We start from the raw sequence: 14,583 nt of genomic DNA on the forward strand, positions 1-14,583 counted from the left end.
CCATTACATGGGGGAAAGCCATTACATGGGAGAAAGCCATTACATGGGAGAAAGCCATTACATGGGGGAAAGCCATTACATGGGGGAAAGCCATTAAATGGGGGAAAGCCATAACATGGGGGAAAGCCATAACATGGGGGAAAGCCATAACATGGGGGAAAGCCATAACATGGGGGAAAGCCATTACATGGGGAAAGCCATTACATGGGGGAAAGCCATTACATGGGGTAAATAAAGACAAGAGACAACAGAGAAATCAAGAGGAGAGAAACAGAGACAGCATACATACAGAAAATACATTGACAAAAAACATCAAGCGAACATAAGGAGGCGGGGACCGGGGGGGAAAGACAGAGTACAGGGACAATACATGGGGTTAAAACACATGGGACAGCAAAACATTAAGGAGTTCAGTAGGGCAGGAGTGATAGTGAGTCAATTTATGGCCAGGAGGAAGGTGAAGGGTTAGCAGGGTGTAAAGTGTGTATGTCAGTGGAGGCTGCTGAGGGGAGGACGGCTCATAAAAACGTCTGTAATCGAGCAAATGGAATGGCATCAAACACATGGAAACCACGTGTTTAATGTATTTGATACCATTCCCCCTATTCCGCTCCAGCCATTACCACGAGCCCGTCCTCCCCGATTAAGGTGCCACCAACCTCCTGTGGTGTCTGTGTATCGGAGCTTCCAGGAGCACTGCTGTCTGAGCTTCTTAAGGGATTCCACTGTGGATCAGTGTCCAGCATGTGAAGGGCGGCCAGCCTGACCAGAACACAAACACACACACAGTCTTTTTCTGTTTCTCCCTCTCTCTCTCTGATTCACACACCCAGGTCAGGGATGTATTAAGGTCATTCCTTTAAGACCAGTACAATAACAGGGCTGTCTAATGTCAGTGTGTGTGAGTTACCATGACTCAGTCTGAGACTGGTCTCACTGCCTCATTGGTCTCACTGACAAGACACACAGAGACATGGGAAACCTACATGTGCTTCCCCTGTGAGCTTCACACACTCAAACACATGAGAATAAAGAAGACTGTCCAAAACATGCAACTAATAGTCGGTCACACACACACGCTGACTCACACACACTTCCTCCTTCAGTGTCTCTTTCTACACTCAGATATAGCCCGGTGAGGTCTCACTCAACTTTAATGTTAGCCTGATTCACACACATTAACACCCTACATTGACTTTCAGACTGAGCTTACGTTCAGCACTGCCAAGAAAAGGGAAAACACACACACTCACACACACATTCGGGTCACCGCAACAGCCCTACAAGTAACTCACACTATGCTGGAAGTAGGGTATAATTCAGACAGACACCAACACACTGATTTAAAGCCACCTCTCATCACTGCCAAGGCTGAAGAAAGAAAACTTGTCAAGACTCTCTTCCTCTCGGTCTCTCTCTCTCTCTCTCTCTCTCTCTCTCTCTCTGTCTCTCGCTACCTCCCTCTCTTTCTCTCCCTCCCTCTCTCGCTCTTCCTCTCTCTCGCTCCCTCTCTCACATACCTACAATATATAGCCTTGTGACCATGCTCCCTGCTAAGCTTGCACTCAATCAAATTCTGAGGCCAGGGTCCAAATGGTGCACAGGTTGATGTGTTGGTGTCTGTATGATTCAGCTAGTAGGATATAGTGACAAGAGACAAACAGATATCAGTAGAAGGGTTCATATTATTATAGCACCATAAATACACAGTTTATTCAAGTCATTCCACCAATATCTCCAGTTACAGTGTTACAAAAATGAATGCTGTGTGTGTGTGTGTGTGTTGTAGTGAGCAATGAGCCCATCTGTGCAAAAGCAGCAGTAGAAGAGGTCATTATTATAGTATAATAAACAGTTTATACAACTCATAAAAAACAGTCAACAACTATCTCCAGTTACAGCATTACAAAAATAAATAGTGTAAGAGAGAGTGTGTGTGTGTAATGTTATGCAACAGTTAAAACAGTGTGCTCCACATACATAATGCATGTTTCACTGCCACTAGCCCCGCCTCCACTGTGCAGCGGAGCTGGCAATCAGCATGAGAAGAGTGTAACTGCCAATCAAACCACAGGAGGTTGGTGGCACCTTAATTGGGGACTCTTGGTAATGGCTGGAGCGGAGTCAGTGGAATGGTATCAAATACATCAAACACATAGTTTGATGCCATTCCATTCGCTCCGTTCCAGCCATTATTATGAGCCTGTCCTCCCCTCAGCAGCCTCCACTGAATCAAACCCTAAAGGGAAGTGACAGACACTCTCTCCATTTCAGGTAGTTATGTAAAGGGTGGAGAAGGATAAAGTTGCCCCAGACACTGAGGTCAGATTAGCCTATTTCCCCCATAATGCACAGGGGTTCCGCACACCTAATTTGTCACAAAGCAAGACTTCCTGACACATTACAACGGCACATTGCATGCCATGGTCGGGCTGTCCTTCCTCACATCCATGTCAAGGGTTAGAGGTTAGAGGTCATGGGCAGATGTTCCGGGTGCTCTCCCAGGCCTTGCTGCCCCTACGGAGTGGTAGGAAGAAGGGATGATGGAGGGCGGAGGAGAGAGAGAGGCGTTTGGAGGGCTCGTACTCCAGCATCTTCTCCAACAGGTCAAAGAACTGATGATGCTCCTTCGCTTCCGATAACCGGTATCTCTGAAAGACAGAGAGAGAGGGTGAGAGAGAGAGAAAGAGAGGGGGGGGGGGGGTTCAATTATCACAAAGAGATCATTCATGTACAAGGTCGTCTTTTCTCTGAAGTATCTAAGGTATCTACAGTTGAAGTCGGAAGTTCACATACACTTAGGTTGGAGTCATTAAAACTCGTTTTTCAACCACTCCACAAATTTCTTGTCAACAAACTATCGTTTTGGCAAGTCGGTTAGGACATCTACTTTGTGCATGACACAAGAAATCTTTCCAACAATTGTTTATTGACAGATTATTTCAGTTATAACTCACTGTATCATAATTCCAGTAGGTCAGAAGTTTACATACACTAAGTTGACTGTGCCTTTAAACAGCTTGGAAAATTCCAGAAAATGATGTCATGGCTTTAGAAGCTTCTCATAGGCTAATTGACATCATTTGAGTCAATTGGAGGTGTACCTGTGGATGCATTTCAAGGCCTACCTTCAAATTCAGTGCCTCTTTGCTTGACATCATGGGAAAATCAAAAGAAATCAGCCAAGACCTCAGAAAAAAATGGTAGACCTCCACAAGTCTGGTTCATCTTGGGAGCAATTTCCAAATGCCTGAAGGTACCACGCTCATCTGTACAAACAATAGTACGCAAGTATAAACACCATGGGACCACACAGCCGTCATACCGCTCAGGAAGGAGACACGTTCTGTCTCCTAGAGATGAACGTACTTTGGTGTGAAAAGTGCAAATCAATCCCAGAACAACAGCAAAGGACCTTGTGAAGATGTTGGAGGAAACAGGTACAAAAGTATCTATATCCACAGTAAAAACGAGTCCTATATCGACATAACCTGAAAGGCCGCTCAGCAAGGAAGAAGGCACTGCTCCAAAACCGCCATAAAAAAGCCAGACTACGGTTTGCAACTGCACATGGGGACAAAGATCGTACTTTTTGGAGAAATGTCCTCTAGTCTGATGAAACAAACATAGAACTGTTTGGCCATAATGACCGTCGTTATGTTTGGAGGAAAAAGGGGGTGCCTTGCAAGCCGAAGAACACCATCCCAACCATGAAGCGCGAGGGTGGCAGCATCATGCTGTGGGGGTGCTTTGCTGCAGGAGGGTCTGGTGCACTTCACAAAATGTGTGCGAGCAAGGAGGCCTACAAACCTGACTCCGTTACACCAGCTCTGTCAGGAGGAATGGGCCAAAATTCACCCAACTTATTGTGGGAAGCTTGTGGAAGGCTACCTAAAACGTTTGACCCAAGTTAAACAATTTAAAGGCAATGCTACCAAATACTAATTGAGTGTATGTAAACTTCTGACCCACTGGGAATGTGATGAAATAAATAAAAGCTGAAATAAATCATTATCTCTACTATTATTCTGACATTTCACATTCTTAACATAAAGTGGTGATCCTAACTGATCTAAGACAGGGAATTTTTACCAAGATTAAATGTCAGCAATTGTGAAGAACTGAGTTTAAATGTATTTGGCTAAGGCGTATGTAAACTTACGACTTCAACTGTATGTACAGTCTCAGGTTAGAGTGTGTCTTTAGGTGTGAAGTATCTAGTCCTCTGTAGCTCAATTGGTAGAGCATGGCGCTTGTAACGCCAGGGTAGTGGGTTCGATCCCCGGGACCACCCATACGTAAAACTGTATGCATGCATGACTAAGTCGCTTTGGATAAAAGCGTCTGCTAAATGGCATATTATTATTATTATCTAAGATAGCTATGTACAGTCTCACGTTAGAGTGTGTCTTTAAGTGTCAAGTATCTAAGGTTTTACCAGTCCAGTCTCAGGTTAGAGTGTGTCTTTATCTCAGGGGTAACTCACCCATAGAGGTTTAATGTGGTCTTTGATATATTGTCCTGCCTTGGAGTTATCGTTCCAGTCCAGACGCCTGTGGTGAAAATAATTCTGCTTCCTGAAAGGGCAAATCAGACAAAGTGTACTATGTGTGTCTATGAGGAGTGTGTATGTGTGTCAATGAGGAGTGTGTATGTGTGTCAATGAGGAGTGTGTATGTGTGTCTATGAGGAGTGTGTATGTGTGTCTATGAGGAGGGTGTATGTGTGTCTATGAGGAGTGTGTATGTGTGTCTATGAGGAGTGTGTATGTGTGTCTATGAGGAGTGTGTATGTGTGTCTATGAGGAGTGTGTATGTGTGTCTATGAGGAGTGTGTATGTGTGTCTATGAGGAGTGTGCATGTGTGCGTGTAACTGTCATCATGTGTTACCTGGTCTTGCAGATCATTGTAGAGGGGAGAGGTCCCTGTACTCTCTCCATCATGGCCAGGTGCTCCTGGTTGTCATGGGTCTGAGATAAACACACACACACACACACACACACACACACACACACACACACACAGACACACAGACACAGACACACACTGGTCAGCAGAAGCTATAAACTCCCAATTTAGTTCACTTTCACTTTGTATCACACAAACAAACACACACACACACACACACACACACACAAACACAAAGTACCTGATATAGGGTGAAGCCTTCATAGTACTCAAACAGGATGCAGCCGATACTCCAGACATCACATGGATGACTCCAGCCCAGCTCTGAGGTGTTACAGTAACAAATGCTCAGCTAGCTAATAGTCCAAGATTAGACTGTGTGAGTGCACATGCGTATGTGTGATGTGTGTATGTTACCCAGAATAACTTCAGGAGCACGGTAGTGGCGTGTAGATATGACGGTACTGTGGTGTTCGTGGTCAAACGTGGCGCTGCCAAAATCCACCAGCCTCACTCTTGTATCCTTCACCTTCCTCTCATCACGCTTCTGAAAGAGAGAAAGGGAGGGGGGAGACAGAGAGAGAGAGGGGGGGCAGAGAGAGAGAGTGGGGGGGACAGAAAGAGAGAGAGAGGGGGGACAGAGAGAGAGAGAGAGGGGGGACAGAGAGAGAGAGAGGGGGAGACAGAGAGAGAGAGAGGGGGGGCAGAGAGAGGACAGAGAGAGAGAGAGGGGGGAGACAGAGAGAGAGAGGGGGAGACAGAGAGAGAGAGGGGGGACAGAGAGAGAGAGAGAGGGGGGGCAGAGAGAGAGAGAGGGGGGGAGACAGAGAGAGAGAGAGGGGGGAGACAGAGAGAGAGAGAGGGGGAGGGAGACAGAGAGAGAGGGGGACAGATAGAGAGGGGGGAGAAGGAAGAAGATAAGAGGAAAGGAAGATACAGGCCTTTTATCAATTAGATTTGCTCACCTCCTGCATCCTCTCTCTTCCGTCCTCTCTCTTCCGTCCTCTCTCTTCCGTCCTCTCTCTTCCGTCCTCTCTCTTCCGTCCTCTCTCGCTTCGTTTTGAAAAAGGTAAAGGTGAGGAGCGTGAACGTGGATGAAAATGTTCTTGCTTGAAATGAGACGGTCCTTCTCCACTCATTAGGCAAATTACGTTTACATGGGAGGATCCCAAAATAAATGTGTAAAGTGATCAAAACAAATTAAGTTAATTGTGCAAAACATTTTATAGATAAAACAATAAGTAGCCTATTGTTTTTAAAAGTGTGCATGTTTTTCTCCTCTGACAAAACAAATGCTGATTCAAAGGGGGTGTGGCAGATTTCCAAGCTCTTCTCGTAGGATAGACATGAGCATCCTCAATGAAAGGAGGCTGTCGAGGAGGGGACGACACTCTTCTGTTTGCCTACTAATGAATTGACACACTCCTCGACCACTTATCGTTTTCCGGGTCACAGATGAGAGAGGACGGAGGAGAGAGGACGGAGGACTGTCTTTTGCCCAAAAGAGAAAACCCCAGATACAGCGTAGGTAAAGAAGAGAGTGAAGAAGTAAGGATAAAGCCCCTCCCCCTCCCTGTCACCTTCTTAGCGTTGTAAGTGATGGTGTAGTCAGAGTTGACAAAAAGGATGTTCTCAGGTTTGAGGTCAGTGTGGGTCAGCTTGTTAACATGGAGAACTGCAGAGGGAAAAAGATAAACCATCATGATAATACCTGAACAGCCAAGGTGAAACTGCCCAGCATTGCACTTGCTGCCCATAGGAGTTCCTCTACAGTACGTAGTAGACCAGGGGCATTCAACTCTGACCCTACAACAGGGTTCTTCAATTCCGGTCCTGGAGGGCCGAAACACTTCTGTTTTTTATTTCTACCTGGTAGTTAATTGCACTCACCTGGTGTCCCAGGTCTGAATTAGCCCCTGATTAGAAGGAGAGGATGAAAAACAGAGGTGTTTCGGCCCTCCAGGACCGGAATTGAGAACCCTGCCCTACGAGGTCTGTAGCCTGCTGCTTTTCTGTTCTACCTGATACTTAATTGCACCCACCTGGTGTCCCAGGTTTAAATGAGTCCCTGATTAGAGGGGAACAATGAAAAACACAGTGGAACTGGCTTTGAGGTCCAGATATTAGTTTTAGGCTACATCAATGAGCCAGTGCCCTCCTCTGGTCAAAGAGACTAAACCAGACACCTAACAATCCCTGGTAAGCAATGTAATAGTCTATGGAAGTAGTCACCACCAACCCTGCTTCTGGAGAGCTACCATCATGCACATGTGCATACATATGTGTGTGTGATACACTCACAATTGGCGGCGAGGCAGATCTGGTAGGCCATCTGGCGAATGTGATCCATAGAGTACGGCAGGAAGTTGTTCTCCTTCAGGAAGTCGAAAGTGCTGAGGGCTAGCAGATACACACATGACCATGGTAGTCAAACCAGTCCAGCATCTGAACACACTGACTGAGAGAGAAGGAGAGAGAGAGAGAGAGAGAGAGAGAGAGAGAGAGAGAGAGAGAGAGAGAGAGAGAGAGAGAGAGAGAGAGAGAGAGAGAGAGAGAGAGAGAGAGAGAGAGAGAGAGAGAGAGAGAGGAGAGAGAGAAGGAGAGAGAGAGACAGAGAGAGAGAGAAGGGGAGAGAGAGAGAGAGAGAGGGAGAGAGAGAGAGAGAGAGAGAGAGAGAGAGAGAGAGAGAGAGAGAGGGGAGACAGAGAGAGAGAGAGAAGGGGAGAGAGAGAGAGACAGAGAGAGAGAGAGAGAGAGAGAGAGAGAGAGAGAGAGAGAGAGAGAGAGAGAGAGAGAGACAGAGACAGAGACAGAGACAGAGACAGAGAGAGAGAGAAGGGGAGAGAGAGAGGGAGAGAGAGAGAGAGAGAGAGAGAGAGAGAGAGAGAGAGAGAGAGAGAGAGAGAGAGAGAGAAGGAGAGAGAGGGAGAGAGAAGGGGAAATGGAAATGGAGGGAAGAAAGGAGAAATAAAGAGAGAGCCAAAGAAGGCGAGGGAGACAACTTTTCAAACGTTCTACTGGTTCATCAGACTCCGTACTGACTGTTGGTTGTGTGGGTCTTTCTCGTTGATTTTCTCCAGGACATTGATCTCCAGTTTAGCAGCTTGTCTGTACTTCTCCATGTTCTTAATGATCTTCAGAGCTACACGTTCCCCAGCCCTGAGAGAGAGACAGAGAGAGTATCTAGCTAACAGTGGAGGCTGCTGAGGGGAGGATGGCTCATAATAATGTCTGGTATGGAGTCAATGGAGTGGTATCAACCACATGGAAACCATGTTTTTGATGTGTTTGATACAATTCCATTGACTCCATTCCAGCCATTATTATGAGCCGTCCTCCCCTCAGCAGCCTCCACTGCTAGCTAACTACCAGCACACGCTCCACCTGATGCTCTACGAGTGTGTGTGTGTGTGTGTGTGTGTGTGTGTGTGTGTGTGTATTTTATAAATGCCTCTCGTACCTGCGCCGGTCAACACACCGCACCACCTTCCCAAAGGTGCCCTCTCCCAACGTACTGATAATCTCATCTGATGGGGAAGAGGAAGAGATAGAGGGATGGGGATGAAATCAAAGACTGGTAGAGTAGAGGAGTCTACCTCACACAACATAACCAATAAACGGTTTGACTCCAATGGCACTAACAGAGGAAGGGGCCAGAGTTTATATTCCGACCTATACCCCTCTTTGTGAGAGTGCTCAAAAACATTCACCTATCCGGTCTTTTCAATGTGTGAAGACTAGACATAAACATAGAAGATAGACATAGAAGATAAACATAGCCTACATCTCTCTTGTAGAACGTCTCCATTCTGGTAGGCCAGGTGACCATCGTCAGGGGCATTCTCGTTCTTCCCTGGCCCCTCACTGCTGTTCCGCTAGGGGTCAGAGGTCAGGGGTTTAGAGGAGGGGTCAACAGGGCAAAGGTCGTCAAGCATAGTTGGACTGAGCCTCTCAATAACACACACACGCACAGATGCAACACACACACATACACACACAGACACATAGCTGACATAACAGCTGCTTAATGATCTAAAATGCTTGTCAGCTGAGGACTAGTGTTGCAAGCCCACGATGATGTTATCCAATTCCACAGGCTCTTTCTAACTCCCTTTTAAGAAAACAGTCGACTCCTGATTAATGTAATGACTTGGGACTGCCACCTGTAGCAAGTAAAAATTGTTTATTTTTATTTGAACTGGTGAACTGAACTGCACTTAAACAGAGTATGCACTAGTGGACTATATCAGTAGTGGACTATATTATCTGTACTACATTAGAGTGGATCCCTAAACCCTCTCCTGTCCTGTTCTGTCCTGGTGTAAAGGGGCTAAATGAGAAATGTCAAGTGACTGGCTGGCCTGCATGGAGCAGCTCTGTGACTATTTCCATCTACATTCTAAGACTGTTATTAATATCAGAACATCACAAGGAGAAAGAGTGCTGAGAGAAAGAGAGAGAGAGAGAGAGAGAGAGAGAGAGAGAGAGAGAGAGAGAGAGAGAGAGAGAGAGAGAGAGAGAGAGAGAGAGAGAGAGAGAGAGAGAGAGAGAGAGAGAGAGAGCGAGAGCTGAGCAGGCAACGTTCTCTGATTTAGGGTGGCTTACAGACTGAATGTAGATCACACACACACACACACACACAGACTCTCTCTCTCTCTCTCTGAGGTGTGGTAGAGAGGCAGAACATAGGTAGAAAGAGTGAAGGGTTGCCAGGAATAAAACTGCACTGTATCAAGCTTCACAAAACAAAACAAACTAAATGAATTGAAACATAAAGGAAAAAGCCAGTGAACATATGAACAGTGCCTAGCATAGGAAAGGAGTGGAGGGAGGGTGGAGGAAAGGATGGAAGAGAGGAGGAAAGGATGGAAGAGAGGAGGAAATGAGAGGAGAGGAAGGGAGAGAGAAGGAAAGGAGATGAGAGGAAGGGAGAGAGAGAGAAGCAGACAAGGAGGAAGAGGAGTGAAGATGCAGATGGGTACTCACAGAGAGGCATATACAGTCCAGAAAGCTCTTATATACAGAATACAACTCTGTCTTCCCCATAACTCAGAACAGAGAGAGAGAGAAAGAGAGAGAGAGAGAGAGAGAGAGAATTAAGAAGATAGGGGAAAAGGAGGGGAGAGGAAGATACAGAGTAGGTAAAGAAGACAGCAAAGAAGGAAGGACAAAGTCCACAAACAGTGAAACAGGAAAAGGAGAGATAACAGAAGAGAGGAGACAGGAACTAATGACAGAGCAAAAAGGAGTGCAGAGAAAGACAGAACTAATACTAAGAGTGAGACAGAATAGACCAAAGTAAACAGAGGGAAGACAAAACAGCAAAAAGAAGAAGACAGTAACAGAGAAGAGACAAAGGTAAGAGAGTAAAATACAAATGAAACAAGATGAGAAAGACAGATTAGATGGAACGATACAGACGGAACAGAGAAGAAAAGAGACAGACAGAGAAGGAGAAAGTAGATAGGGAAGGGGGAGGAGAGGGAGAAAGAGGAGAAGGAGAGATATGAGAAGGATACAGGAGAACGAGAGAGAGAGCTGTGACGGACACTAATAATAACCTTTGGTCACACCCCCCTGGGAAAGTCCTGAGACCAGAATCAAGATGTGTAGGTGTGTGTGTGGGGGGGCATATTTAGTTTCCCTCCCTGACACTCCTGTCACCTCCTTAACCCCCACACTCTTGTATAGTGTTTTTCTACACCTGTCCTCTGTGTATACTGTTGAAGAAAAACTCATTCCAAGTATCAAGCAGAGCTCATTTGCACGTTTTTAAGAGTCTTTCAAGCAATTGCAAGGAAGTTAACTCTCCGGATGTACCAGGGAGGAACTTCAAAATGTACAAATTACCCAGTCATTTATATACTTCACCTACACAAAGAACTGCTTACATGAGGGAGGCAAGCTTACATGAGAGATAAGGGATACTGAGCTCTACTCCCTTAAAGCGTTAAAACAAAAGCAGGTTCTAACCAGTTCTCACAGCCTACAGTTGAAGTCGGAAGTTTACATACACTTAGGTTGGAGTCATTAAAACTCGTTTTTCAACCACTCCACAAATGTATTGTTAACAAACTATAGTTTTAGCAAGTCGGTTAGGACATCTACTTTGTGCATGACACAATACATTTTTCCAATAATTGTTTACAGACAGATTATTTCACTTATAATTCACTGTATCACAATTCATTAGGGTCAGAAGTTTACATACACTAAGTTGACTGTGCCTTTAAACATTTTGGGAAATTCCAGAAAATGATGTCATGGCTTTAGAAGCTTCTGATAGGCTAATTGACATCATTTGAGTCAATTGGAGGTGTACCTATGGATGTATTTCAAGGCCTACCTTCAAACTCAGTGCCTCTTTGCTTGACATCATGGGAAAATCAAAAGAAATCAGCCAGAACTCAGAAAAAAATGTGTTGACCTCCACAAGTCTGGTTCATCCTTGGGAGCAATTTCCAAACGCCTGAAGGTACCACGTTCATCTGTACAAACAATAGTACGCAAGTTTAAACACCATGGGACCACGCAGCCATCATACCGCTCAGGAAGGAGATGCGTTCTGTCTCCTAGAGATTAAATCAAATCAAATCAAATTTTATTGGCCACATGCACCGAATATAACAGGTGCAGACATTACAGTGAAATGCTTACTTACAGCCCTTAACCAACAGTGCATTTATTTTTAATAAAAAAGTAGAATAAAACAACAAAAAAGTGTTGAGAAAAAAAAGAGAAGAAGTAAAATAAAATAACAGTAGGGAGGCTATATATACAGGGGGGTACCGGTGCAGAGTCAATGTGCGGGGGCACCGGCTAGTTGAGGTAGTTGAAGTAATATGTACATGTGGGTAGAGTTAAAGTGACTATGCATAAATAATTAACAGAGTAGCAGCAGCGTAAAAAGATGGGGTGGGGGGGTGGGGGGGGGGCAGTGCAAATAGTCCGGGTAGCCATGATTAGCTGTTCAGGAGTCTTATGGCTTGGGGGTAGAAACTGTTGAGAAGTCTTTTGGACCTAGACTTGGCACTCCGGTACCGCTTGCCGTGCGGTAGCAGAGAGAACAGTCTATGACTAGGGAGGCTGGAATGTTTGAAAATTTGGAGGGCCTTCCTCTGACACCGCCTGGTATAGAGGTCCTGGATGGCAGGAAGCTTGGCCCCAGTGATGTACTGGGCCGTACGCACTACCCTCTGTAGTGCCTTGCGGTCGGAGGCCAAGCAGTTGCCATACCAGGCGGTGATGCAACCAGTCAGGATGCTCTCGATAGTGCAGCTGTATAATTTTTTGAGGATCTGAGGACCCATGCCAAATCTTTTCAGTCTCCTGAGGGGGAATAGGCTTTGTCGTGCCCTCTTCACGACTGTCTTGGTGTGTTTGGACCATGATAGTTCGTTGGTGATGTGGACACCAAGGAACTTGAAGCTCTCAACCTGTTCCACTACAGCCCCGTCGATGAGAATGGGGGCGTGCTCAGTCCTCTTTTTTTTCCTGTAGTCCACAATCATCTCCTTTGTCTTGGTCACATTGAGGGAGAGGTTGTCATCCTGGCACCACACGGCCAGATCTCTGACCTCCTCCCTATAGGCTGTCTCATCGTTGTTGGTGATCAGGCCTACCACTGTTGTGTCGTCGGCAAACTTAATGATGGTGTTGGAGTCGTGCCTGGCCATGCAGTCATGGGTGAACAGGGAGTACAGGAGGGGACTGAGCACGCACCCCTGAGGGGCCCCCGTGTTGAGGATCAGTGTGGCAGATGTGTTGTTACCTACCCTTACCACCTGGGGCGGCCCGTCAGGAAGTCCAGGATCCAGTTGCAGAGGGAGGTGTTTAGTCCCAGGATCCTTAGCTTAGTGATGAGCTTTGAAGGCACTATGGTGTTGAATGCTGAGCTGTAGTCAATGAATAGCATTCTCACGTAGGTGTTCCTCTTGTCCAGGTGGGAAAGGGCAGTGTGGAGTGCAATAGAGATTGCATCATCTGTGGATCTGTTGGGGCGGTATGCAAATTGGAGTGGGTCTAGGGTTTCTGGGATAATAGTGTTGATGTGAGCCATGACCAGCCTTTCAAAGCACTTCATGGCTACAGACGTCAGTGCTACGGGTCGGTAGTCATTTAGGCAGGTTATCTTAGAGTCCTTGGGCACAGGGACTATGGTGGTCTGCTTGAAACATGTTGGTATTACAGACTCAGTCAGGGACATGTTGAAAATGTCAGTGAAGACACTTGCCAGTTGGTCAGCACATGCTCGGAGTACACGTCCTGGTAATCCAGGGGGTGCCTTGCAAGCCAAAGAACACCATCCCAACCGTGAAGCGCGAGGGTGGCAGCATCATGCTGTGGGGGTGCTTTGCTGCAGGAGGGTCTGGTGCACTTCACAAAATAGATGGCATCATGAGGAAGGAAAATTATGTGGATATATTGAAGCAACATCTCAAGACATCAGTCAGGAAGTGAAAGCTTGGTCACAAATGGGTCTTCCAAATGGACAATGACCCCAAGCATACTTCCAAAGTTGTTGCAAAATGGCTTAAGGACAACAAAGTCAAGGTATTAGAATGGCCATCACAAAGCCCTGACCTCAATCCTATAGAAGATTTGTGGGCAGAACTGAAAAAACGTGTGCGAGCAAGGAGGCCTACAAACCTGACCCAGTTACACCAGCTCTGTCAGGAGGAATGGGCCAAAATTCACCCAGCTTACTATGGGAAGCTGGTGGAAAGCTAACCAAAACGTTTGACCCAAGTTAAAGAATTTAAAGGCAATGCTACCAAATACTAATTGATTGTATGTCAACTTCTGACCCACTGGGAATGTGATGAAAGAAATAAAAGCTTAAATAAATCATTCTCTCTACTATTATTCTGACATTTCACATTCTTAAAATAAAGTGGTGATCCTAACTGACCGAAGACAGGGAATTTCTACTAGGATTAAATGTCAGGAATTGTGAAAAACTGAGTTTAAATGTATTTGGCTAAGGTGTATGTAAACTTCCGACTTCAACTGTATGCGTCTAAAATAGGGGAGTGATAAGATCTTCAGAGCCTAAACAGACAGAACAAGAGTTCGGCCAATAACAAATCAGTCCTTTAAGCGGTGTATGAAGAGGTTACTGGACAGCAGGGACAATTACCAGTGAATAGCACTATTCAACTCAAGCATTTTCATAGCATTTAGATTGTAACAAAACCATTTTGCCCCCACAATACTGTACATATACACTATATATACAAAAATATGAGGACACCCCTTCAAATTAGTGGATTCTGCCATTTCAGCCACACCTGTTGTTGACAGGTGTAGAAAATCGAGCACACAGCCATGCGATCTCCATAAACAAACATTGGCAGTAGAATGGCCTTAATGAAGAGATCAGTGACTTTCAACATGGTCAGTTCGTCAAATTACTGAGAGCAATATAGCTTTAACAGGCTAAATGGGATTATATTGTCATTAACCAGAGAAAGAATGAAGTGGATGTGATTTATCATTAAAACATTCACTTCAGCATAGTAATTCATCAATTTATGCTTGAAATTGTCAGTTAAACTGACTCAATTATACATATGATCTGGACGGTTATTTGATTCTGTCTGTAGTTGCCCTAAAGTAGTTACATACAATAAATACATTACCACTCTAACCCCCAAAGCTGACCCTGTGCCTTCC

General features: G+C 45.4%; 1 pseudogene; it reads right to left on the reverse strand.

Annotated features, from left to right (window-relative positions):
• Positions 1-2,164: 2,164 nt before the first annotated feature.
• LOC123481322 lies at positions 2,165-10,366 on the reverse strand (annotated as a pseudogene).
• Positions 10,367-14,583: the final 4,217 nt, after the last annotated feature.

Source organism: Coregonus clupeaformis, chromosome 20, assembly GCF_020615455.1.
Source record: "Coregonus clupeaformis isolate EN_2021a chromosome 20, ASM2061545v1, whole genome shotgun sequence".
Taxonomy (NCBI): domain Eukaryota; kingdom Metazoa; phylum Chordata; class Actinopteri; order Salmoniformes; family Salmonidae; genus Coregonus; species Coregonus clupeaformis.